The sequence below is a fragment of the Strix aluco genome, chromosome 7, assembly GCF_031877795.1.
Source record: "Strix aluco isolate bStrAlu1 chromosome 7, bStrAlu1.hap1, whole genome shotgun sequence".
Lineage (NCBI taxonomy): Eukaryota > Metazoa > Chordata > Aves > Strigiformes > Strigidae > Strix > Strix aluco.
In genome coordinates this window covers 38,281,063-38,308,815 of record NC_133937.1, presented here as the reverse complement: position 1 = coordinate 38,308,815, position 27,753 = coordinate 38,281,063, and the positions used below count along the sequence as shown (strand labels likewise).

At 37.1% G+C, this 27,753-nt stretch overlaps 2 long non-coding RNA genes across 2 annotated transcripts in view; both read right to left on the bottom strand.

The window, feature by feature from the left end:
* Positions 1 to 10,120: 10,120 nt before the first annotated feature.
* On the bottom strand, positions 10,121 to 11,627 carry LOC141925681 (uncharacterized). The gene is made up of 2 exons (XR_012623905.1): positions 11,396 to 11,627; positions 10,121 to 10,345 (listed from the first exon to the last, which is right to left on the bottom strand). It is a non-coding gene; the product is annotated as an uncharacterized LOC141925681 (long non-coding RNA).
* A 335-nt stretch (positions 11,628 to 11,962) lies between these two features.
* The window catches only part of LOC141926174 (uncharacterized), a 33,794-nt gene continuing 18,003 nt past the window's right edge, over positions 11,963 to 27,753 (bottom strand). Inside the window, exon 5 of the long non-coding RNA XR_012624052.1 lies at positions 11,963 to 15,896. This is a non-coding gene — a long non-coding RNA (uncharacterized LOC141926174). The remainder of the gene's footprint in view (positions 15,897 to 27,753) is intronic.

Below are 27,753 nucleotides of genomic sequence, written 5' to 3'. Positions count from 1 at the left end.
TGGAAGGTGAGCAAGAGGCTGCGTGGTGCTCAGCTGCTGACTGGGTTTTAACCACGACACCATCTCTGAGCTGGAAGATAGGGAAATAGCTGTTTTTCTCTTCGTTTTTTCTTCTTGTCTTCTAACAAATTGACCAAGCTCCAAATAAACAAAAATCATAAAAAACAGAGAAGGGAATACATTAAAAAAAATAAACCCAGAGTCAGAAAATCAATATATAGAAATTATTCATATCTGCCTGTGAAAACTTCTAGTCTTCCAGGAGTCCTTTATAATACTGAAAGGCAAAAGCAATAGCATATCCCTTTTAACAATAAAAAAGAGAGATAAAGCTATGTTTACTTTAGCTATCTCATTTTTAACAGCAGTTTCTCCTCCACTTTCCAGCAGCCACAGAACAAGTTCTCTATTACCATGTAATATGGACACCTGTAAGCTTGATGAAGGGCCCTTTAGAAGAGACACGTGCCAACACACATTCATACTTCACAGCCCCAATCACGACTACAGACATGAAGGAGAACCATAATACTTTACAGAACCATCAACATCAGAAATAAGATCCTAAAAAACGCCCGAGACAACAATCTCAACAGCTAGCTGTTGCAGCCACAGGTCTGGGTACTTGCTCCTGGAGCCCAAGGAGTTCATACTGAAACAATAACCCTAAATCCTGTTTGAAAGGTATAATCTACATCCTATAACAATCTAATCCAGGGTGCTGGTGACTGGCATTAAAGTATGGACTAAGGTTTTCACAAAGCATAAAGTACCAAAGCACTTTAATACCTCTGTTGCTACTTACAGCCCACACAAGAATGCAACACAAAGTCATTAGATCGGTACAGAAACCATTAATTTGATTTTGGCAGTAAGTAAAGCCTAGTAACTTGGAAACTGCATCAAACAGATGGTCTTAAAGAATTTTTAGGTAATGCCCAAGTAGTCTGCATGAGACTTACATATTTATATAAAAAGATAGGTCAGGAACAGCTGCAAAATTAATCAAACTCCTTGTTTATCACTAGCATAGTTCTGAAGTGCATTAGGAATGTATGAAAAATATATTCATTCAGCACTTAGAATTCTTTTCCCTAAAAACGTATTTTGGATAAACTTTGGACTATTCCTTCCTTTCCAATTATTTTCAACCTATTGCCCTAAATTACTAAGCCAAATTGAAGAAAAATAACAGCTCTGAAGACAGAAAACCCTCTGGATTTACTAGAGCAGAGAGATCACCTAGAATTCCAATATTCTTAAGCATTCAGTAAGACATAACAAGCTACAGGACAATAGCTTTAATAAGATTCATATGTTGTTAACCTTCTGAAGCTTGCATTTCCACTTTCAAGCATGGGGAATCCTCACCCATCGCCTGAGGGAGCGCACATACTGCAACGTGCTCAGAGATCCCTCTGTCCTGGCAATACCCACATCGCACATACCTTCACAGCCCTGCAATAGGCACATTCAGACTCACATTTTGCTATTCAGGTCTCTGGAAGAAAGTCTGTACAATCTTGGCCCTTCCACATCCAGCATACCCTTTCTTCACGTATTCCCTCTTTAACATTTTGGGGTCTTTTTCTGTCATTCGTTCCTTCTTTTTGTTGTATCCTCTTTGTGCTCTGTTGTCTTTTTGACAGACTTACAGTTCCCCTAGACAATGTTATCTAAACTGTCTAGATAAATGAGCTTCTCTTTCCCTTCTTATTTCAGCCAGGCCTGTCTTTTGAGTATTATCTTTGTTTTTTCCGAGGCTCGCAGACTTGAGTAATTCCCACGAATGGGCACACTTGGTATTTCTGTAAGTGAGGAGAGCCCCAGGTCCCTAGAAGCACACTGTGGGTACAGCACATCTGCTATGCCAGGCCAGAGTATAAAGCCAAATTCCAGATTTACTACTTGAGTAATTCCCAGTGTCAGCTTTCAACTCCAGAGTACAGCAGCACAAATTTTGCTGGAGCACAATTCTCTTGCCAGACCTTTTTTTTTTTTTTTTTTTTTCAGCTATTCAAGCCAATCCAAAACCTAAAGGTGATTACAAAGGATGATTTTATACAAGCCTCTTTAAGAAATCTCTTCTTTTTTTTTTTTCCCCCTCCTTTGTCTCTAATTTCTGCCATGAAGATTTGCAACTTCAGATGTACTTTAACAATCTCCATAAGCACTATTATAAATAACAGGAAAGAGAGTTAAATGGATTGATTGGAATAGATGAACTACACTTTCAATATGCTCACATTTCAGATTTCTCTTCTCCTACAGCTTTGACTTTTCTAGACTGTTGAAACGCCCTGTGACGTTGCTTCTTCATTCTGTGAAGTTGCACCTGAACACCATCTCAGCACTGACCACATTCCCCTCATCTGGAATGTACTGAGGTTTCTGAAGGCTGTAACCAAAACTTTTTTTCCAATGAGAGGTCTGGTTACTGCTGGAACTTTAATTTAACCTTATTCATTCTTATTTCACCACTTCAGCCAATGATGACTATTGACAATTCCCTCTCTCCAAAAAACTTTACTGGTGCAAAGCCAGTACAATTTCCACCACCAAGTTCTAATCACAGCTGCTTTAAATTCATTTTTGTGTCAATAAGACCTCCTTGAGGGCTCAGTTAGTGCTATCAGAAACTCATCCAAGTAAACATATTTACCAGCTGACTCCATTAGAATGGGTACAGCTACAAACAGTGCACACCAAAAAAATAAGGATCAACTTTTCTGTAGAAGTCTATGACATAGCCAGAGTGGAAATCAAAAGTCATAACAATCTCTATACTGAGTGACTGTATAGTCACTGGAGTCTTAGAATGCTTTACAGATATAAAATTGGTTCAGCAATTTTATTAATGGTGAACAAAGCTCATCTCATCAGATACCAAGCAACTTCAATGCCTTTCTTACACAATGTGCCTATTCCAAGTACTGAGGATGCAGAAATGCAACAATAAAAACATTATGGCTGCAAGGATGTTCCAGGGAATGTGTTGAATTTTGTAGTTTTCCAGTTGATATTCAACTCCAATAGCAGTCCTAAGTCAACCACAGCACAACAAGAAAATGGGCTACAGCTTAAAGAAGAAAGGTTATTTCCCAGTGCAATACAGTTCTTGGAGAGGCACGATCTTGCAGCCTGCCCTTCTTCTTCAAAGCCTCTTGTCTTTTGAGGAACAAAAAACATTACAGCCCTTTATACTCTGGAAACAGCATGAAAGAAGTCAAGACAAATTCCTCTCAGCAGCTACTGCTAAATGGGAAGTTTTCCAAACTTCACCCCTCGGGACACGTTCACCTGCAGCGAAATGTGTCCAGGGGCAATGCCTCATGGAGAACTGCAGTTCCCAGTAAATAACTTCTCCTTCCTTCTCATCTAAAAGCATCAAACCATAAGCACGAATAGCACGTTGTACTATACAGCATTAAAAATACATTAAGTAATAAAAATTATGTAATTGTAAGCACCTTAGCCATCAAATTACTAGTATAACCAATATCCAACAGTATTAAAGCTATTAAGACAGAAACTCTGGTAAGCTACTGATGTCTGGGACAGTAATACCCAGTAAATAGCGAGCGTACTCTGCTCCATCCTGCTCTGCAGAGCTGGGTCATTGCTACATGCACCAAATTTCCATTTCATAGTTTACACCCTTCTACTCTCTTCCAGAGGCAGTCCAGCAGCATTTCTCCCTCACCCCAGAGAACTGCCTGAACTGAGTAGCCATATACTTAGGTTAATGCTAGGAGCAGAGTGATGTGAGATGAGGGACAGAGAATCTCATCACAACTCACAGCTCCCAAACAACACAGCACTGGGAAGAAAGCAGATTTGTAAGGGGGAAGAAAAACCCAGCCTCACACCTCAATTCTATAAAAGGAATACAAGACTAAATTCTATCCCACAGCATATAAGTTTTGAGTGACACTTATATTATTATAACACATATTATCTTTAAGAAAACCATTAGGTAAAACTTAAGCTTATCCAAAACACACCCAGACTTCTCTTGCCCCTTGCTCTGTCTGCACTCTGCAGGAGCCTCTATCAATCTGATTTTTTTTCATAATCTAAGCTTGTTTTACAGGTCACCAATTTAATTTCTCAGTGCTTTAGGTTCTCCACTATTCTCAATTAGAATAACATTATATCCATCAATCCCTATCTCTGAATCTTCAGCTTTTCATTTAGCCTCACAGCAGTCTCGATCAGAGCTTTTCAACACCTTATCAACTGCAACCATGTTGATTAAATTATACCATCCATTTGCTAATATCTACTGAGCCATTACTAAATATGTCCAATTTTGTTTGCTAACGCATGTTTGTGTCTCCCTATGATGTGAAACCAAATACAGGCAATCCTGCCTATCTCCTGTCTCATAGATACCTGCAAATAAAACAAAATATCATACTTTTATTAAAACTAAAAATGTATAATTAGAGGGAAGGAAGGTTCCATATTATATCCTGTATCAACTACTAATGAGAAAATTTCCTTACTCCCTCTCCCCTATTAAGGAACTGTTATTTTCCCATTAATTAAATATAGCTAAAGAGAGACCTAATTACAAAACCACTACAATGGAAGCATTACTGTCTTAAAGACTTAGAGGTTATTCTATATATTGTTCTCATTTTAGTAGGGTTTTATCCACTCCTCCATTTTTCAGTCATTTTCACAGTTCTTCCCTCCTCTGAACCCATGCCATTGTCATCATCCTGTCAGGCAAAAAAAGTTTCCATTAAGCAGCAGCACTCCTTTGCTCAAAGGATTCAGAAATATGTCACTGCAGGACTAACATGAGTATAAAAAATTAACCTCTTCACATTTGTCTTCTCTGCAAAATGTATAGATGCAACACCTACATTACAGCCATCGTCCATCATCCATTCAATAACACGACAGCGTTCTCCACCAGCAGCCCCGCACAAACCTGCTCGGCCTCCCAGATCTCTGGCTTCCCAAGCAGCACTTGTGATCTCAGGTACTTAACCACATTCTAGTGACCAGCAAAAGTAGCTAACATCAGCCTGTAATATTAAAAATACAGAAGAAAAGGAAATTAACCTGCTGCAAAACCAGGACATCGTTATCACTCTTAAAAAAAAATTCAGTGCATTGACTACTATGTAAATTTCTGATAAATAAGAGTAAAATATACCTGTGGGAGCCTAACTAGTAGGTGAGAGAACTGAAAATACATGGCTTTATGAAAACAAGGAATAACACCATAAATATATTTTAAAAGCTTGCTGCACACCTAAGAGCTTTCTGAGACCTCTTGAAGGGTCACCTCACTTCAGAAGAGGGTAATAGGACAGACAAAAGCACAGAAACAGGCGCTGAGAAATCCACATTCGAATCTCAACTCTCCTACTGCCTTAACTATCCATTAGATCAAAAAGAGGATGTCATTACAACTTCTATGTTTTACACCAAATGTCATCCTTCCTACTGAATTTTCAATTCCTACTCTGGTGCAAGGGTGTGACCTTTATATTTCCAGCTATCAGCTGGAAACTACTGAAACCTAAAGGACCTGGACTTATGCTGCTATTCCAAAAGGGACAAAGTGTGGCTCTAAAAATAGGTTTTCTTTCCTTGGGTAAATTCTTAAAACACCCTTTTCATACTTAAAAGGCAAAGGTATTTAAAATGCTTTTATTCTCCGGAGGTTTGTTACTGCGTTTCTATATCACCTATTGCTGGAGATCAGTGGCACTAACCACTAAAATAAAACCAGCACATAGGTGTCTCTGATAGTTCTTCGCATGCTTCAATACAGTCCAGTGTGTGTGCCTGGAACAGCTTTTAGCAGCTGTTTGACATCTCCATCAGCTCTCTAGTTAAGCCTTATCTCCAGCACAAATGCTAACATCTTAAACTCAGCAGCTTTTCTTCAGTAAATGTCTAGAACTGCCTTAATCATAGGATCATAAAAATTGGCAGGGACCTCAGGAGGCCTCTAGTCCGACTCCTGCTCAAAGCAGGGTCAGCTCTGAAGTCAGACCAGGTTGGTCAGGGATTTATCTTGTTTGGTTTTGAAAATTTATTGGGATGAAGATGGGGCACAGCCTCTCTGGGCTACCCATGCCACTGTTTGGCAGTCCTCATAGTGAAGAGCTTTTTCTCATATCCAGCCAGAAACCTCTCTTGCTTGAGTTCATGTCCCTTGTCCGATCATCGGTGGACTTTAAGCATCTATAGGATTAGACAGACCGAAGGCATCAGTGAAGTTTAAAACATTAGACTAACAAATGTTCGTCTTCATTTTCACTCTCATTCTTTCTCTCTTTTTATTGAATACTGTGTTTCAGATGCTCTCAACATCATTAACTGTACTAGCCACACCAGTGGTTCTTGGATGATCCACTTCATTTAGTTTACAATCATTCTGCTTCTCTAAACCTTAACCGTAATAGGAAAAGAAAATAGATACAACAATTTAATAATAAATAAATACATTAAAATAAAACTTAATTACTGTGAAAGAACCCTATGATATTGTAGTACTCCAGCTAAAGAAATATCTCATGAGATTATTCTTTTACTTATTTTCTTAAATGATTAAAATATCAGATAATTATGTTGGTTTTCAGCTGACATCCACTGCTCCTGTGACTGTTCTCCTGTCCCTTAGCATGGATCCACAGCACCTCTCGTGTGATACTCTATGTTTACACATAGTAGATATATATACATATACATTTATCTTAAACTTTATGAATGCAGGACTTAAAGAGATCTTCCAGGTCATGAAGTCCAGCCTCCTGCTATTACAAGCAATTGTATTATTTTATGCCTTTCAAAGATTTAGTGCACAGTCCTTAGTGTAATAAGAATTTTTTCCTTGCTAGCTGGACAGCTATTCCAAAAATCTCACTATGCTGATGTAGAAAACCTTTTTTTTAGGGAGACAGTTATCTTTTGTCAGTTCTGTGTATTAGAGTCAGACCCAAATCTGATTGGTGCTTAATTATCTGCATTTATCTCTCAGAGGTTATAATTAACAAAACTGCAGGACCCTCTCAACTAATGAGCCTTCAATGCAGCGCTTGGCCAGATAACATTTCTGTGTCAATCACGTCAAAACCAAGTTCCAGTTAGCAATAGTTGAAGTTCTCTGTTTATTTTTTTCATTTCTAAATGAGAAATCATTTATATCTATCACAGTGCTTTTCCAAGTACTAGGATGTATTTATCCCACCAGTAAGCAGACCAACCTCCATGGAAATTAATATGCAAAGTTTCAGCTACAGTATGGTAAAATTCACATTAAAAGGTTTGTTGTTTTGGATATAGCAATGTATAATGTGATTCAAAATACAGTATTATACTGACTTAACTCATCACTGATATAATAATTCTACACCACATCAATACATTTAGTAAATACGTAGTAAAATTGTAAATAAAGCAAATTAAGCCGAAAGCAAAATGCAAGTGTGATCACTGTCCATCATCCTCAGTCAGCTGCAGAGTCACAGTCCAGCTGACATTGCAGAAAATGGATTTGTAGAAAGAACTGCACGTGTGGCCCATGGGACAGTGTTGAAAGGATGTCATGTACCCCGCTCAAACAAGCTGGCTGAGTGGGTAAATGTCATTCACAATTCAGATATTTAGTCTAAAAACATTATCTCAGCAAGCAAAAGCAACTATCTTGTTTTACAATACACTGTATCCATTGAGTTGCACAGTGATTTTAGCTAGAAAACCTTAAATACTTTGTAAGCTCAGGGAGTTTTCAAACCCTAGCTCCTTCGTTGCAAATATGTACTTTGACAGATGAAAACATGATGCAATGTGGGTTTTTTAAAGCAAAGAGAGTAAATCATAACATTCACTTCTTCGATGAATACAAAAGAAATCTCACAAACTTTGGGACAATATGTGTAAGAAAATATATACAAGAGGGTGAGCCCACCAGTTCTTGAAACACTTTAAGCAGTCCAAGAAGGATGGACAGGTCACGAAAGAAACCAAGCACCACCATTCCCTCCTGCACCATTTATCAAATCTCCATGCAGGGCAGCACAGCTGCATGTGAGGCATAAAGCTGCCCAGTAAAACCATCACTGTTTACCAAAACGATGGGAAAATCAGCAGAAGGGGGTTGACCGACACATGGATGCTCCAAGGGGAAGACCTACAGAAGTTGGGTGATTGTCTCACCAGATAAGTAAATATGACAACACTGCAAGACCATGCACGAGTGAGTTACTAAAGAGACCAAGCTCGGTTAGGAGAAATAACTTCTGTGGATGACCAGAGCCCAGGGAAGAAAAAGCCAAGACAGTTAACAAAAATCATCACAAGGAAAACAGATTTTAAGCGTAGGATTGCTGGAGGCTAACAACAATTTTATCAGGCTCCCCAGTTCTGTGATTGCCAACCATCAGGGTTGAATAGGTGTCAAACAATGCAGCTATCAGCACACAAGATTTTTATGGATTTACCAGCTTATCTAAGAAACAACTGCGAATCCCAAAAGAAGTCTTTAGGCTGAGGTTCTGTACTACCGAGCTGATGCCCTTTAACACACAGGATGGAGGCGGAGTTTGGTAACAGCCTCAAAATTAAAGACATAATTACCCACCTACAGAACCCTAGACCTAAAATGACATTATTGGGATGGTATCATCTAGTCTACTGAAAATTCCTTAAATTCTGTAAAAGAAGAGCAAAAAAATTCCTTAAATTCTATAAATGAAGAGCAATGCCTATTGCAGATTCATTTAATTCAGAGCTACCTCCCTCTTTCTTTGGCATTAGGCTTTTAAACAGTGCTTCTGTACATCCAGCATGCTGAACTCACCTGCCTGAGCTACTTAACTGCAGCTTTTTAATCCTTCAGTAAAAGGGACTTAAAAACTGACCTTCAACAAACAGAAACTGGCATTTGACTACAATTTGGATTTTCAGTGAAAATAGCATAATACTACTTTCAGGACACAAGGGAAGATAACCAATAGGACACACAGCGCTGTGTCCAGTGATGTACAGCGATTCTTTGCTTTTGAATATGGAGAAATAGGTTTTCTTCAAGCAACTCCCTCACAAAATGTACATGAAGTGGAGAGGTCTGACACAGAAAAGGATGCCTGCTGGTTATCTGGCAGTGGTCCTGTGTTATGTGGAAGTCTACTAGAGTTTTACTTGAGACAGACATTTTTAAATACAGATATTAATTTTATTTTATTTCTTTCTTTGCAAATCTAAGAATGCATACATGGATTAGTGAAGAGGAAAAAAAATCACTATTGGTTAGAGCCAAGTACATACAGACCTTCAGTAATATATATAGAAAAAGTTTCCTCTCTTTAGACCCAATCTAAAAGACATCACTTCTGACCTACAGCGTTCAGTGCTCAGAAGTGAGGCAAAAGCAGATTATCAAAGCCCCCCAATTTCCTGAACGACATGGACATGAAGGCACAGACGCACAATTGTGCCAGACACAGCTACGGGGCTGTGTGCTATTATCCCTCAGCTGCTTGAGAGCAATTCTCTGGCTGGAAATAATCATCCCCTCCAGAGAGTCTGCAAGCAAACTCTAATCTGCTTCAGTGCAAGTTCAACCAGCTCCAACCATATTCACTGGATATTAAACTAAGTGGCTTAAACTAAGCAGATGAGAACCTGCATCCTACGCATGGACTAAGGGAATGGTAACCTCCAGCCAGCGGTCTGAACAAGCCTTTAATTGTTTTCACCTTCAACACCTATAGCAAAATCTGCAAAATGTCAGACAACCCAAGACAAAAACTAACAAGCTATTTTTTAACTGTGATCTAAACTAATTATAAATCACAATCTCCAGATATGAAAAAACAATGACATAAAAAGTACTTCATATATTTTAATATAGATATTGATACAATTCTAGATATATACAGCAATGTTTATATGTCATATAGATTCTATGTATCATACAGGAAATATATTCACAATATACCTGTCTTTTCCACTTCTATTCTTCTCTCCCTTTTTGCTTCAATATGAATGCTTGCAGGGTAAGTTTTAGATAAAATTTGCAAATATTACAGCTAAACCAGATATAAAAGAAGATAGACTGATAATTGAATTTTGAAAGTACAATAGCAAGTCATTTATGATATTTTAACATTATAATGGCAATTATAATGTAAATAACATTTACAGAACATTGTATAACGCTATTATTAAAACATTTAAATAATATAGTTATTTAACACTTCTAAATCTGTTCTTTTAGATCAGAATATTTTCTTGCCCTCCTTGAAGAATGTAAAAATCTGCCTCTACATCGTTTAGCCTAACAGCCGATGGAATTGTTCTCCACTCATTTGTTCTCCTATGGAAAATAAAGCACAAAGCATTTGTTCCAAAAAATAGTTGGACACATTCATTTTAGTCATATAGTATTAAGCTACTGCTGGTAGATAATTAATCTTCACGTTTCATAATACAGTGTTCTGATAACTTTTAGTTTCCAGTTTACTTACTCCAAAAACAGAACCCATATCACAATTTTCAGTTAGCTATGTTTCATGTAATATATTATTCAAAGTTGTGCTAAGATCTGATATCATTAATATGACAAAAGATTCCAGATATGGCCACCTTTGGAGACTAAAATTGCTTCTGAAGGAAACAAAATAGGACCAAAGGAAGTGTTTATATCCTTTTGCTTGCCAATTAATTTTAACTTCTTTTTATTAAAACAAAACCAGAGCTTATGTTTGGATTTTTATAGTTCTTTGTGTTTATTAGTTAGGTAACCCAAAGCAAATATTTTTCAGGTAAATACATGACATTGAAATAGACCCAGAATCATGTAGAGAGGCTTCTAACAGCCATTCCATGCATGAAAAGGGGAAACAAGGACAATGAAGGCTCAAAGAAACAAGCTGCAAAACCAAAATATGAAGAACAAACCTAGAGGCAAGGGCAAAACAAAAGATAAGAACATAACAACTAAGTACAGTGACAGTGCTTAACTGCAAAAATTACTTGCAAGGAGGAGGAAAAGAAAAGGAGATAAACAAGGGAACAAAACAAGAGAGAAAATGTATGAAAGAACAGGCAGGAAAGAAGAAGAAAAGACTCAAACTTTCGTCAAGTTGAATTGAAGTCTTATATTTCACAGTGTTATACTTCCCTGGAAAACCTGCAAATGAGCAGTTGGAAAGAGGGAGTAAGACAAAAATCCCAACCCGAAAGAGGAGCTATATATTAAAGTAACAGAGAGCTTGTAGAAAATAAATACAACTAAATGAAGACCTACGGAGAAGAAGAAAAAAGAGATAACGGCTGCCCTCAGCTACCAAACAGAGGATGCAGAGAAGGTGGAGAGACTCTCCCCTCAGATGCACAGTGAAAGGACGGGTGGTAACACACTCACCTTGGATGATGGGAAATTCTGACTTGATACAAGGAAATAATTTATTTTACCATAAGGTGATAAAACACTGGAACTGGAGCGCAGAGAAGCGGTGAGATCTCCGTCTTTGGAAAGCTTCAAAACCCAACTGAACGAGGCCTTGAGCAACCTGCTGTAGCTAGATCTGATCTGAGCAGAAGGCTGGACTGGATGATCTCTGCGGGTCCCTTCCAACCCACAAGAGTCTATGGTTCTACACGAAAACCCTTTTCAGAGTGGGAAATCTTCACAGTTTGGTATAATTTTTAACAAGAAATTAATCTTCCAGCTAGCGAGATTAAATATGTTTTCCCCTTGGTTTCACACAAGAGATCTGACCTTTCACAGGAAATGTGATTATTAGATGAAAACAATGAATCTGTGAGGGTGAAGGTCACATATTTGTCTTTTGAAATAAATTCTTTGTGTATTATCTGAGTTGCTCAGCTGCAAATGTGCAGGCAGTCATATGACATGGTGATAACACCTTTATTTACAGAATTTAAGGCTGCACCGAAAGCAGTGAATAAATGATGAGTCCATTGGTGAAGACATTCACCAATTAACAAACAGCAGCTGTTTGTCTTCTTTTCTTAGGCTACAATTGATTAAAATTGCATGCTTCATTTAAGCAGAATTCTCTTGTACTTTACCAAAGGGGGAGAGAAAACTTCTTGCAAATAGAGTAGTTTCTTTTCTGATTTATTGAACATCTTTCCAACTGAATACAAATTAGAAACCTATTCTGTTTTGTTGTAATATGCAGACAGTATTTTAAAAATCAGAGTTCAAATATTTTGAATGTTAATCAGAAATAAACTGTAACAAAAACCAGTTGGTGCAACAAGTTATTTCAGGCTTAAACTATATTTCCTTTTCTATTTAGTCCACATGTGTATATATACACAGATACACACACAAACACACATATGTATATTATATATAACATATATTAGATAGTACGAACTGACATGTTAGTATTAAGACTTTCTGGGTGTTAGATCAAGCTGAGGACTGCTATGACCCAGCACGGTCTAATCTGCAGTGCAACCAACCTACAGCAAAACTGCTTAAGGAGATTTCTGCTTTTTGTGCAGTGATGAAATATAAAAGCTTAAATGCAGTTGGAAAGTATCTAAACAGGGAGCAAAAGCTGATGATGACATCTCAGCTATTCAATGTAGTAGGCAAAGGCAGAGTAAGATGCATTGACTGGAGACTGAAACTAAGGCAGTATACACCAGAAACAAGGTGTACCTTTTTAACAGGGGTAATTAATCTCTGAAACAATTTGCCTACTACTGCAGTGGATTCTCCACAAGTTATTCCAGTTGAGCCATGAGCAAAAATTTGAAAAGAAAATCCTATTGCTTAGGTTATGCCAGAGATTAGTGGCAGCCTGTAATGATCTGGGCAACTTGTACATTAATACTTTTCAGCTAAAAAAAAAAATATTTTAAGCAAGCTCTGATTACTTGAAAAGCTGAAGGTTTGTTAAAAATGCATGAAGAAATAAGTCTCAGCTTTGGAAGATTTGCTTCAAAACAAATGAATCTGCTTAAGCTTACTTTACTGCATCTAAGTCTCTCAAATATTCCATACAACAATTCTTAAACTCTATCAGTTTTAAACATCAAAAGCATCTATAAAAACGTATGTTCACATTTTAGGAGAGCTCTCCTTCACTGTGGAAAAAACATCTGCAATGCCAACTTGGAGATTTAATGAAAAAGGCTCACGGTAAAAGACCAATTCCTGAAGTCATTTCAGGTGTTACCTAAAAAAAGGCAAAACTAGAACTTCTGAAAAACTTGAAAATGAGTTGCCTGATTCCAAGTAGACATTATTCAAGCCTGAGAACGTTTATTAGGAAAAAACCCCTACTTATTATTTTTATTGTTAATGATTTTCATATTATTTTCATGATGGCCAAACATCTGCTAGTTACAGAAGTTACTCTCACCTCTGTCTGCTTAAGAACCCCCTTTCTGTAGTTGGTCTCATCCCACTTGGCACCTCCAACAGAAATTTTTAACAACTTCAGAAGTACAACATGGTCAAGGCAAGGTATTCATTGATCAGTGTCTCAGACACCTGTAAAGAAATGTAACCTCTATTCTCAATAAAAAATGCTGTCTAAGGAATTCACAGGAAACAGCATGCATGTCTACACTTTCATTGAGAGAAACATTTCTGGTATCATAACCATATTCTTCCTAAATCCAGAAGGCATGAGATAGGCTATATAGAAAGTACACAGCTGCTTTTCCACCTGCTTACCTTCAACGACCAATACTTGGCTAAGGAAAAAAGATTTTGAAAAATAATTAAAAGAAGAAAGAAGGCAATCAAGTTTTACTCTTCATTTTTAAAATTATGTCAGAAAGCACTCTAGAGACTATCATAACTATAATTTAATCTAAAGAATAACTTTAGTCCATATTAGTTAATCTGAGTATTAAAGTAAAACTATGTGATTCCTCTAATGTCTGCTCAGAAAACACATTTCTTTAAGCATTCCTTTTTTTAAAAAAATCTGTCTAAGGAGTCCTTGAATTAGTCACTTCATTATAATTTATAATCTGTACTACTTTCTAGTAGGGAACAGAGAGATAACTGGACTATAAACAAAAGCTCCTTTAGGGCTAGTGACCCTTAATCAATATCTGCAGGGCATTCTTGGCTCCCAGCCACCTTCAACATGCTGTGTAGCACATCCTCTAAAAAGAAAAGAAAGTCTCATATGTTCCTTCAAATATTCCAAACACTTTCCAAATATTTCAGCACATAGCAAGTGATCAGAGATGTTTCTACAATGTTTTCAAAACATATGCATTATCCCTCAAAACAAAACGTCTTCAAGTTCTGCATCACTGCTCCCATACGGATGCATCTGTCAAATCTAGGCAGCAAGATATAATCTATATTGGAATACAGTGATTCTTTTTCAATATAAGCTAAGTCATAAATTAAGATCAGAATTCAAATGCTATAATCACTGTTTTACCAACTAGAGCAGAGCTTTTGCTGTTTTGCTTATGTCCCCAACTAGGGAGATTTAAAATTGTCCCACACAGGAAAACCTAATTTGTAATTGACCTTAACTGTGCCTGTGAATCAGCTGTTCCCATATGAAAAATGGCATTTAGAGACAAGAAAAGACATTTGCACATACAAATACCTCATCTGCACACGTAGTTAAAGCAATATCTGAATATTACACATATTTGGAAAACACGGAAGGGGAACAGTATGTTTTCATTTACAGATCATCTACAAACTTGAATACTAAAATACTTCTAAAATGTGGGAGTGAAGATTTCAGAAGATCAGCAGGTTTTACCACAGATCCAAAGCGAAGTATTAATCAACTATTTACAATTCTGAAGTACAGCATACTATACCTGCTATTTAAAAAAAAAATACTCCTTCAAAAGAGCTGCATTTATTAGAATTTATTTTAACATTTAGATTATTTTTGAATGCTGGGTATAGTCAAAGAGGTATTTATGAAATAGAAAGAAGCAGCCAACTGGACAAATCATAAAAAATGTCAGTACTGATACAGTCTAATTCTGCCACCTAGTGACAAAGTTTCCTACGTAAATTTTCAGAGGACGTTACTATACGTGGCACTACAAAACACATCCATCTGTAGGAAAAGGACCAAAGTATGCAGCCTTTATAACCAAACCATCAAACTCTGAATTTTTACTACCACCACCACTTCATATTTAGTTCAAAGGAAAGGGAAACAGAAAGACTCAGTACTCATTTGTGACAGTACCTAAAAAGTGAGTATGTCATCTAAGCATATGGAAAGTATTGGTTTGTTACAAGTGATTCCAGAACTGCCAAGATATTATTTGGGAGATACCTAACACATAAGCAGGGTAAAAAAAACCCCAACAGCTCCAGTGAATTCAACAGAAGTTGTGCATGTTATCCCTCCATGGACTGACTCTATGTAAGAAATCACACCGTGATAGATCTGAAGAAGGAAGACGTGGCAGATTCCTAGCTATGCAATAGTTCTGAAATTATTCAGGACTTGCGACATCCCCTTCTGAAAAACAAAAATCCTCGTGCAGCAGAGTAGAAAAATATTCCTTGATAATATTTAAAGTAAAAATGTTATTATTCAAGATATTTATTAATAAATTATTTTGAATGTTAATAACATAATGCAGAATTCTAATTTTACATTTTCATTCTGCAAAAGATACATTTACAGCAAATATTCAGCATTTCAATCACTCTCGGCTTTAAAATACTTTACAAATCTGAAGACAGTACCACATTAACTTTGTACCAACATATATATGACGTCATAAGTATGTAACATTGGATCGCCTTTCTTCAACTGCATATTTTAAACACTGTCCTTATGCTCTTCTTCTATTTGTTGCTTCTTCTGGGGCCCAAAGCAACTGAATACAGTGGTGTATCACTGGAGGATGTGGTTTATTGATGATTCTTTTTCCTAAAAATGAATAAATATTTCAAAGCATTACTTTTATAATACAGTGTGTAAAAATATTTTCACATATCAGAAAAAGAATTTTGGACCTTCAATAATAAATTATGTTATCATTTGATTTTGCACTTGTACTTACAATAGGTGCTTGGAGAACCATAAGTACACACAAAAACTATGCACGTATTTTGCATCTATATTTAAGTAGCAGAATCAACTCTTAAATTCACTATTTCATGGAGTAATAATAGCTAAACTTATTGCATTGGATTACTTTAGAAATCTGGCATGGTTGCCATACTAGCACGCTGAGCTTATGCATTCAATTTTAATGCAGTCTCTACTGCTCACTATCAATCTTTCTATACACACAGAGCTCCTCTTACTGAATTTCTTTTCAAAAAATCCAAGATGCTTGCAGGAAGGCTTTGGGCTGCTGCATGCCAACATGCAGCTCAAGTCACAAAGCAAGTAAATCTAGGAAACAAGAAGACCAAAAATTTGGAATAACAATTCAGAAGTTCCCTTCTATTTTTTTTTTTTTTTTTTTTTTCAAAAAAGCATATATACATAATCTAGACAGAAGAAACATGTTGGTATTATAATATATAGTGTTAAAGAATAATGTAAATCATCGTGCACATATGGGTCTACAAAGAGCTGCTTAATTAACCAATAACTGTTCAACCTCAAATACTGAGTTTCCTCACTGTATAAAAGGAAAATCTCTATTTTTGTGATGACAGCAAAAAGCAGCGATGGTTGCCCTCCTGCTGTTATAGCCTGGATGACAAACACATGGTCCCTTGTACTTGCAAAGCACTGCTTTACAAACACACACCCAAAAAGTGACGACAACAAAAATCCATATGCAGGAATTTTAAATTAGGCAAGACATACTCAGTTAAGGCAAGCCATTTTAAAACCTAACCAGCATTTTTGTTTCTGGTTAAACTACTTCCAACAACAAAAATCTGGATATAGAAAAGAAAATTTTGAAAACAAAACGTGACTCTTGATAAGCACTAATATAATGAGAAAAATACATAAATGAGAAAAAAATCTCTGAAGGGTGAAAAGAGACAAGAAAATTTGGCATTATAAATCTTCAGGGAAAACAAGATCCCATAAAAATGGCAGAAGAGTGGAAGAAGCATTTCCAATGATGAGGAAAACCTTGGATTTCGCAAATTATTAGGATGTTTGGCTGGCAAGAAAGTGTTTCTCAAGAAGCCAGTGGGTGAGCCAAACTCTGAAAACAGCCCTACACCCCTGAGGAGCTGGGATGCCCAATCATATCAACACTTGTAGCTGACTCTTAAAAACATCACTTTTACATAAATTTCCTTTCATAAAGGAAAATAAAGCAAACTCTACAGGTGACAGTATCATAAATATTACCTGAACTCTGTAAAAATATTGCTAGGTTTCCTTAAGAAGTTTCCATTTACAGAGGCTGTGAATGGAGTAACCTTAAAAAATTTAAATTGCTCTTCAGTTATGTTTTAAAACATTGCAAGATATACTTACCCGTTTGAAACTACTATGAGAAAGCCAGTAGTGTTTTCTGTGAGCCGTACCAAAACAGTATGAATACTGTATTTTTTTAAGCCAATGAGTAACATGAGTCCTGTTGCATTTAACAAAAAACACTCATTATTTATTCTCTCTGATTCACGCTATACTGCATTCATTCCATTTAAGCCTATGTAAGCTAAACATCAACTCAGCTACTTCTGACAAAAATATGTTACAAATATATTCTTAACATGTTATTAGTTAATTATACCCCTTGGCTGTAAAACTTCTATTATTTTCATACAACATGGTAACCACCAAAAGCGGTGGGCTTAGATGGGAAATAACTATGTTCAGCAACATCCATACAGCGTAACTACCTGATTTAATGTTCTCCACTCAGGTGGTATAAATGCTTCGAGGAAGTTTTTACATCCTCTCTGTGTAAGACATCCCTTTTTCAGGGCACATTCCCTTTCAACATACAGTCTGAATTATTACAGTGTCTAAATTTACTCGTTAGAAGTTCCTGAGCTATCGTGGTAGGTGCCTGCTCTTTTGATAAAATGGTTTCATTTCCCTGAAGAAAAGTTGACTCTCATTACAAAGCCATGAAGCAGCATCTAATTTAAAGGAAAGTCCTCTAAGCTTCCTCTTCCATTATACTTTCACACATTGTCAACTACAGTTTGCGTAGTTTCCAGAAGTATACAATGGAGAATGGTGTATTACCGAACACAAGCCTTCAAGACATAGTACCACCTTCAGAAATCCTAAAAACCAGAAAAACAGCAACCTCATACCACAGGATCTGAGCTCTCCATCCAGCTAAGTTCTTTGGCCAAAGAAACCTTCACAAAGAGATGGGGATCACATAATCCAATCCCTGTTTTATGGTTACATTTCTGCAGCCAACCTGTCTAGGTAACTAGGTCCTACTCAGAGGAACTTAAAAAGTCAAACATTTCCTGAATGATTTTCAAATCCCACTTTACCTCTTTATTTTTGGAGCACAGAGAAACAGTATAAACAAATGATTTATCAGAAGTCTGTATTCCCCCACTCACTCCCACCTATGGTTTTTCTGCAGTCTGGAATAGCAAAGTTTTACTAGAACAGTGAGGCTATTTTTCTTCAAAGTTAACCTAAAACATTTACAGCTGTTTGTGTATAAAGGAATATATTATGCACACACATACTGCATTTCTATTACCATATACATACCTCTACCATTTCCATTTCATTATTTGCTCTCACTTAAATCTCATTTTCTCTAAAGGAAGAGAAAATACTGTCTTCACTGGCAATAGTTAACAGGCAAATTAGCTAAATCTCTGTCCACTGGATGCATTTTAGCAATAGCACATACTCTAACTATTGCTATGGATAAGACAGTTTTAATCACTAATCAATAATTTGTTTGCATGTCATTAAAAATACTATATCTATAAAGAATTAGAAAAAATCTTGCCATTGTGGTCAAGGAAATCACAGAATTTTCTACACTTTAAACCCACTGAATAACAATAAGCGCAGGAGAAATAAGTCAATTTTACCCCATTTTGGGCACTCTCTCTTCAGCAGCTTCTGTGAGCACAATTCGGATTGTGGCCCTAGGCACAGAGCAGAGCAAGCTGGATGCAACGCCACTGCTCCTGCTCTGGAGATCAGATATCATACATTAAGATGGGGAGAGGGGTTGAAGGATGAGTGTGTGGTTTGAGGGTTTTTTAGCTCAAATTATTACATAATCTGGTCACTGGATTCCCCACTTAAGAAACCAAAGCTTACCTGCCCACAGATTTCACTGAGTATGATTTTACTGCTTTAACTATATTTCTGAAAAGCTTTTCCTCACCACCACTTAACTTGAAACACATTTGTCTCACTTCACTGTCATTTCATCAAATGTGCATTGCTCTTCATTAAGCAGGAAAGCATATACAACACTGTGCTTAGTATTAGATATATTTTACCTACAGGAGAAAGAAACAAACACACACACACACCCCCTTTATACCTTGCTAGAGCCCAGACTGTGATATATTGCCCCACTTGCATAAAACTGTTCTTAATGATTTATTCAATAAAGGCCATGACTGAAAGTAACTGAAAAGAAAGAGCGAAAAAATAATGAGTAGGTGAATTTGAATATTCAACAGTTCATTCAAAGCTCATGAAAACATGTGCAGTTCTTAAAAATAAACAATACCATTTAGTCCATCCCATTATATTCTGATCTGTAAAATAAAAATACTACTTTTGCACACCTACAAAAGGCAAAGATACTATATTTGCCTCCAGCTTCAGAGGCTCTAAAATTTTTTTAATCAATTTATTATCATAAGAGATACCAGATTTCATTACCATGACCTTATAGCCCTTCCTAACATATTGCAAAAAGGTTCTGGTACTGCAGTTTGCTTTAGCACTATCAAAGGAAAAAGTCAAAGTTATCTTTCTGGAAACTTTCAAAGTTAAGGTGACATAAAAGGTGAAATTTTCTCAGAAGGAGCAACATAGTTACTGAGAATGAAGAAAAAATAATAAAGCAGGTATTTTTCTTAATCAACATGAAAAATGATATTTGCTTTCTTCTACGGAGGTAAACAGAAATTCAAGATCAAGAGATCACTCATTATCTAACATTTACTTCTTTGCTTGCATCTGAAAACTGTAATTAAGTTTGACCCCACATAAGGGTTACTCTACCTTGAGAAAATAAGCACATTTTCATAACTCTTTTAACAACATATATCTCCCAGACATATTAACAACATTTTCTGGAAGAAAATTTGGCTTGATTTATATCAATGGCAAAATTCCCATTAAATTCAAAGGCCAAACATTTAGTTCTGCATCTGTAATGGTGCAGACATTCATATTAAATAATATCTGCACATACAACAACAAGAAGGACCTGATTTGGCAGAGTATAATGATGCCAATTCACATTGACTTCCCTAATATTTTTGGCTTGAATAATGACTGCAGGGTAACAGCCAAAGAATGAAGACTGACTCCATTTATGTCTACAACAAAACTGACTGGCCTGATTAGGGTTGGAATATTGTAACACCTCAGGCAAAGTCAATGCAAAATGATGGCCAAAGCAATGACATGGGATTTTCTGGGTCTGAAGTCGATGATCATGGCATTACAACAACTCTGTAATGAAACCCAACAGTGACAGTGACCAAGTGCAGCTGAGAGGCACTGAGCCAGGGCAGTGTCACATGAAAACAATCTCCTAATGTCAAAACAAAACAAACTTTTATTTTGGAGCATATTGATCTTTGCCAGTTCCCAGTGACAGTAACTGTGTGACCAGAGGAAAACAGCACTGTCAACTTCAGCTCAGTTCAAACAGTACTGGAAAAAAAATGTTCAACCCCAGCACACAAAGTCAATCCTTCATGAAGGCAAAGTTCTCATCCTTTTGCCTCGGTTTTTATTTGCAGTACTGCAGCATTGTGTTTTGCAGTATCCGTTTATCAGAAGACATCCATAATGTACAACACTTTCCCATCTCATGCTTCATTAAATAAGTTATTATGTTACAAGTTCCTTAAAAGTTAGTAAGAATAAACAAGTACTAACAAATGAAAATTTTTGGAATGTGAAAAAAAAAAATCAGTAAAATTTGTACTTGCAACAAAGTAGCCACAAAATGCTTTTTCTTTTTCTATTAAGAAATAAACTAGATTAACTTTATGCATGTTTTTTCCATTCTGCATGACCTAAAACATTAGAAATCCATACCCACAGAGAAAGGAATAAACCCCAGTGTAGAGAAAGGCAGACACCTGAGACATAAAAATACCTTGGGGGAGGGGGGGTGTGTGTGTGCGTGTAATATATTTTATTGGGCAAATATAAAAAAAGGCCACATCAATCAAATCCTAAAGAGGCAGTTGGAATATATTAGAATACAGAAAATTCATTCTAGAGTACAGACTTCTCATTCTATCATCCATCAGAGCAGCCACGACCACTCTAAAAGTTTCATGCCTGCTGCCAAAAGTTGTAAAGAAAACTGAAGCCATGAATTCACAAAACAACTGCCCAGCCACTCTGCTGACACAGCAGGTCTGCTCGTCTCTCAGTAACCTCTTCTACAGCTGGAAATATCTTCTGGTTTTGGGTTAGGTAATTTGAAGAACCCATATAACTCCTTCTCAAGCTCCTTGGGTTAAATCATGGCTCCTTTTCATCAACTGCAAAGGCCTGCTGACTGCTGGGTGACTAAAGGTTTGCCTTCCACTTGATCCCTTGTCAGCTGCCCATAAATCTATCACCACCACTATTTCCCACTATCTGTAAATGCTTCACCTTGTTCATTTTCCATTACATTGCACACCTTTCTCTTTCATTGCTCAATATCCCTTCCATATGCTCTGCTTTACCTACCCAAAATCCAGAAATTCATATTCCAGGCCATGAAAATATTTCAGCCTTCTCATTCTAAGAAAAATATAACCACATCACTAATAACTTCACAAACATAGTTCCCAACTTGTTCCAAGAGACTTTCCAGAGAATATTTTTCATCAGTTTATAAAGCAAAAGCACTCTCTGACAAACAGCCTGATGTTTCTCTATTCCCTGCACTGCTACAGCACTAGTTTTTGTTGCCGCCCCATCAGACATTTTGGCCCCTACCCAAACTTCTTGTCTGTAGTTCCTGTCATCTGGAACAAACTGTACTAATACTGTCTAGCTCACTCTTCATCTCATTTCAAATCCAAGTTCAAAACATCCTTTATTCTCTTCCCTGTGAATTATCTCTATTTCTTCCTACTCCTCCTCCTGCTGTTCCAGCTCTGGAAAGCGTTAAGTCTACCGTACACATGAATATTATACTAATGAATTGAGAAGAGAATGCTGGTCTTGCTTTTTCTAAACAACATAAAGACAATAGAAAACAGATGAAGATATCCCATTACATTAAAAAACCACTAATAAATTAGAATAAAATTCCATTTAGGCCTCCTATCATCTGTCTTCTTAAGATGTCTTGGTGTTTAAATAACACTTAAAGCCATTTTCTAGAACAGCTCAGGAAGAAAAGTACTTGCCAAAGATACATATAGCTACTAGTTTGCTTTTCATATTATCAGTCAAATGAAGAGTAAACAAACAGATCTGATGCCTGGCTGACAGTTTTGTGGATAATGTCCTAACACAGCTATATGACAGATAACGAGATAGCCGATGGTTTTATTAAGCAAATGGTGGTGATAAATATGGTAATATAGAAGAAAAGCTTGTTTTGAGGGTTTTTTTTTTCTAATTATGAATGTTAAGGGCATTCAGCCTCATACCAATCTGGTCCATCCCTCCTTTCCTGGAGATGACAGGGTTGTCAGTAACTCCCAAACTCTTTCCTCACTGCCCATCACAGAAATGAACACGCTCATTAGACTCAGCAAAATCCCTCAGCAGGTGTGATAATTGCAGTACTAACGGGAACCTAATGCCTGCTACTCCCCATGGACAAAATGCCAGGTCTTTCCAGAAGTACTGTTCAGGTTTAAATTAATTTTATGTATCCTTATCTACAAAAGGATACTGATATCACTAATGGAAAATCTTTAAAATTGCTCCTGATACTGATTTGGGATGGCTGGGATATGGAACAAGTAATAAAATACTGAATCTGTATATTTAATTTACTTTTTCTCCTTTTAAAAATAAAGCTTACTCAAATTTCATGTCAACTTATGACAAACAATATTAAGTCCTGAACTCACTGTAGCCCATTGGTAGAAATAATACTCAAGCAGTTTAAATTTATTGCCACTACTGAACTGAGCAAAGTCACTGCATTGTACCCAGCGCCTGCTGAAATGATAATACAGCTTCCGACCATTACAGACTCCACGTGAAAATATTTTCTTGATTTGAATCTTGTAGGATTATACTAATCTGAAACTATCTTCTCACAGCACTAGCTACTAGGCCACACTTCCTTTTAATAAATCTGACTGCAAATTTAAAATATTCTATTTTTGTTATTATTGTCAATATTATTGAACATGTAAAACAATTACATTGTGATTTTTAAGTGAATTTCAATTACAGTCCACAATTAGCAAACAAATAAACCCCAACAAACAAGAAGTGTCCTACATACTTTTACTTCACTTTCGCATAAATGTGAAAATGAAGAATCTCATAAACAAACAAATATATCGCTTACACATGCACAATTTCAGCTCAAAACCTGTAACATTCTCATTCAATACTGGGCAACCAGTGAGTTAAATCTAGATTATTTTTTTTATTTGCTGACTTGAAACAATTTGTTCTAAACCAATCTATCACCAGTTGGCAGTACTTTTAAAAGCAGTAATGCAAAACTAATAATATTTTACCACCAACAAAACCTTAAGTGGAAATTAAAACACAGTAGAAGTGTAACTCGTCTGTACCGCTACAATCTCTCTTATATTATGGAGATACTCTATTTTAGTTTTAAAGGTTGCTCAATAAACTGTAGTATAGTTACAGTATAATCAAGGTTAAATGTTGCTGTCAGTAGTCCAACAGAGAAGTTAACAGAGTCTTCAAATGAGAGGGTTTTTTTTCCACATTTTTTGCTGTCTGTTGGCCAGGCACCAAGTTTTCATATTCATAGCAGTATAAAAAGCAACCAAAAAAAAAAAAAAAATCCTGCAGAGACTATTAAAGTGTCATTTTTAGTAATAGGACTCCATAAATCATGGTGATGTTCTCACCTCCAGGTTCTACTAGTGCTTGGTGCTGCCTCCCCCTGCAATCAGGTCCAGTGGGTTTATGGATACAGGTTACTGCTTCAGCTTTTATTAGACACAAGGAGACCCCTGTCCCCGTCCCCTCTCCTATGTTTATCACAGAAAAGCTCTTCAATAAGGATTTACAGGGGCCAAAATCTAAGTATCGCCCAACCCTCATCCTTGCAACCCCTGCCGTGGCAGGCTGGCTGTCCCTCGGGATCGGTGGCCCCACGGTGGTGTGGGTGCTGAGCTGCAGGTCCAGGGGACAGCCTGGGCTCCTGCTTCTCCTGGACACGTTCGTGGCCCTGGAGTCCCACAACTGAGGCCACCAGCTTCAGGCCACGGGAAACAAGAGGAGGCTCAGCAAGGTAATCCAGTCCCAGGGAATAAACTAAGCTATGTGGGTAGGTAAACCAGAAAGACATCTACTTTTGGAGGCCATCTGTCTTCTGAACTGCGTTGGCTCCACATAACCCTTGCTCGGTTTCATTAAGAAAAACAAAGAGTTCAAACAGATGACAGCTCCCGGTCTAAAGCGCAGGGGAGCAATTGGGCGTTGTACGAGGCACGCAAACAGAAATGTGTTACCAGCACACATCTTTTTTTATGTTAAAAGGGAAAATTAGGGAAGCCTTCAGGACAAATGTAATTCAGGGTTAGGAACAGCCCCTCCACTTTCAGCTGCAAGATGCAGTTCCACGTCCCAGTGGACATACACAGGAGTGCTGGAGGGATTTGGCATCAAAAGATTTTGTGCTGGAAAATAGGATGGAAAGAGGAACTGTTCTTGACAGCATCTGCTGGTTCTCATCTAACAAGAATAAACTACAATTTTGCTTTTTAAAATGTGATATATTTCACATTCATATTTCATAGGCTTCATTTGCTTCATTATAAAGTAAATTTAAACTGAAACCCTCTATTTAAAAAACATCCTTGTGGAAAAAAGAAGTGACATCCTTAAATTCCCATTGCTATTGCAAACTATTGCTGCCAAAATGGGGGAAGAAAAATAGAACAGAGAAGAATGAACTTTGTAATACCATTGATATTACAAATCCAAATTCTGTATAAATTACACACAGAAAATCCTCCTCCTCTGAAAGATTTAAAGCTGCAAAGACTACCTATATATTAGCAAGGCGTTATTAAAGATACAGAATGTGTTATGTGGCATTTACTGCTTTCCTACAGCACATTACCATAAGCACTTGCACAACAACATATTTAAATCAATAGCAAAGTTCTCACTGATATCTTTGAAAGCAGCTTATACCCTAATTTACTAAAAGCACTCATCTGCAACGAGTGTTTCTGTTATTTATTAGAATTAATTAAATCCTTCTGTATTATGTTAAGAAGTATATCTTGTAAATCCTTAAGGGCCTGCTATAATGACAGCAATCAGAAGAGACAATCAAGAAGTCTTATCAGAAAAGGGTGCAACGCTCCAAAGGGAAGAAGAGATCGTGCTAAATAGCAAAGCCAAAGCCAAGAACAACTGCAGTGGCACTACCAGAATGGTCAAAAGCAGGTGGAGCAACAGGGACCAGGACAGAATAGACAGACATCAGGAGGTCAAAATCAAGGACTAGAAGAGGAGATACCAGAAGCCAGCACTCTGGAAAAAAATGGCAGAGCTATAGCAATGAGGCATATTGAGTAGCAAAGAGCTACCGCTTGGATGTCTCAATTTGCAAAGGCAATGCTCAATCATGCTCCTAACCCCGTGTTTGGCTTTGTTCATTAGGCTCCTCGATTGCCAGAGAAGCTGGCTGCAAAGCTGCTGGGCTGATGCTCCAGGAAGAGGCTCAAAGTACTCAATCAGATACCTGGCCAAAGATCAGGATAAAGCTTTTACATGGCCCATTTTAACAAAGATAAATACTGTAAACCTGTTAACAACCTGTTCTATTAAAGCACTCATTATCATGAAAGAAATATTAGTTTCATAATATTTGGTTTTCAAATAGTAAACATTCATCTTGATTTGGTAACATTTAAATTTGCTCACTTCCATTACAGGTACCAAAAAAGGAAAAACACAAAAACTGCTGTGGTATGACCATTCAAATTTGTTCAGTGAACCAGAAAATATTGCTGTCCAGTTCGTAATGTTTTGAACACAAGCCTATACTGCAGTTGAGGAAAGCAGAGAGCACATATTGCTGCTAAGCATGTGAAAAACAAGTAAAATGCAGGATAATAGCAATTCAACTTTTCGCTTCATGTCATTTTAAGCTGAATTTCACACAACAAAATTCTCTGTAGGACTGCAGTTTCAGTCCCCTCCTAACATTTATGCCTTATTGAGTGATTTCAAGCACATGAGAGCTGGAGATCTCAATGGCAGTGAGTTTGCAACAAAAAATAGGGAAGGATATAATACAAAATCGGAGAAATCATTAGATATGAAGGGACCCACAAAGGTCACAGGAAAAATTCAGGTGAATGTGACCTAATTCAGTGTCATTGAGCATGAAAACCGGGCTCCTGTCATCTTGATATATCATCCTGTCATCTTCACAGGTATGGGGTACATCCTCCCTGGCGGTTAGCCCAAAGCACATTTTGCAGTACTGTAATGCCAGAGAGGGGGCAGGTAAGTCACCTGGTCCTTTTGCCTTTCAGCGATGCTCCTCCAGAAGATCACATTTGGTTTTGGCCCTCAAAATAGGCAATCCGTCAGTCTTTGCTGCCAGCCACTCTAAGTGCCAATAATCAGCCTGTTTTGTGAGCAGCATGTAATTAGACTTATCTCGTTTGGATTGAGATATTCAGACTGGTGAACAAAAGATTTTCTCCTACTTCTCTTTGTTGGTTTTCTATGCTGCTGTCATCAGAGAATGCATTAATAACATTGTACCCAATATGGTCCAAAGCTATGAAACAAGAAAAATTTGTATGAAGAGGCAATAACTTTTATTATATTACTTAGTGCAGAAAAAGCTTGATATAGAAAAATCATACAAGCATTGTGCTCATAGTCTGTTCATCAAGACATTATCAGTATCATTGTTCAACAGGATGCTGTTCTGGAACTAAAGTAAAAAATGTTATTTAATATCTGTGTTACAGTACAGTCAGTCAAGATTAGGAAACTCTATTTTGCTACTTTTGAGCCTAAGAGTTGGAGTTACTTTATGTCAGTAATTTTTTCTTCCCCCATCTTTCAAGGCCACTTCTGGTGCCCTTGAAGGATTAAAATTGGCATCTCTCTGCTTTTTTTAATGCATTAAGTATATTTTAGATTTTTAATTGTGGCAAAAGCTGTTAAAGCCTTGCCAGATTTCCTAGTAGAGTTAATAGACAGTATACACAGTATATAAAAAGACTCTTTACTACTCTGACTTTGTAAAATACTGCAAAGAACATAAAACCAGTGGCTGTTCCTGACAGACGCTTTCACGCGGCCGTTACCTCCCGTTAACTGCACGCTCGCAGCCCCTGCACTGTTTTCGCAGCACCCAGGGGTGAACCCCATTGTGCCGGGATTAGCCGGCCACATGACCACCGCTGCAATCACAATAAATCACCCCGTAGCCTCTTATTCACGGCAGCCGGGGCACAGGCGGGAGCGATAAAGG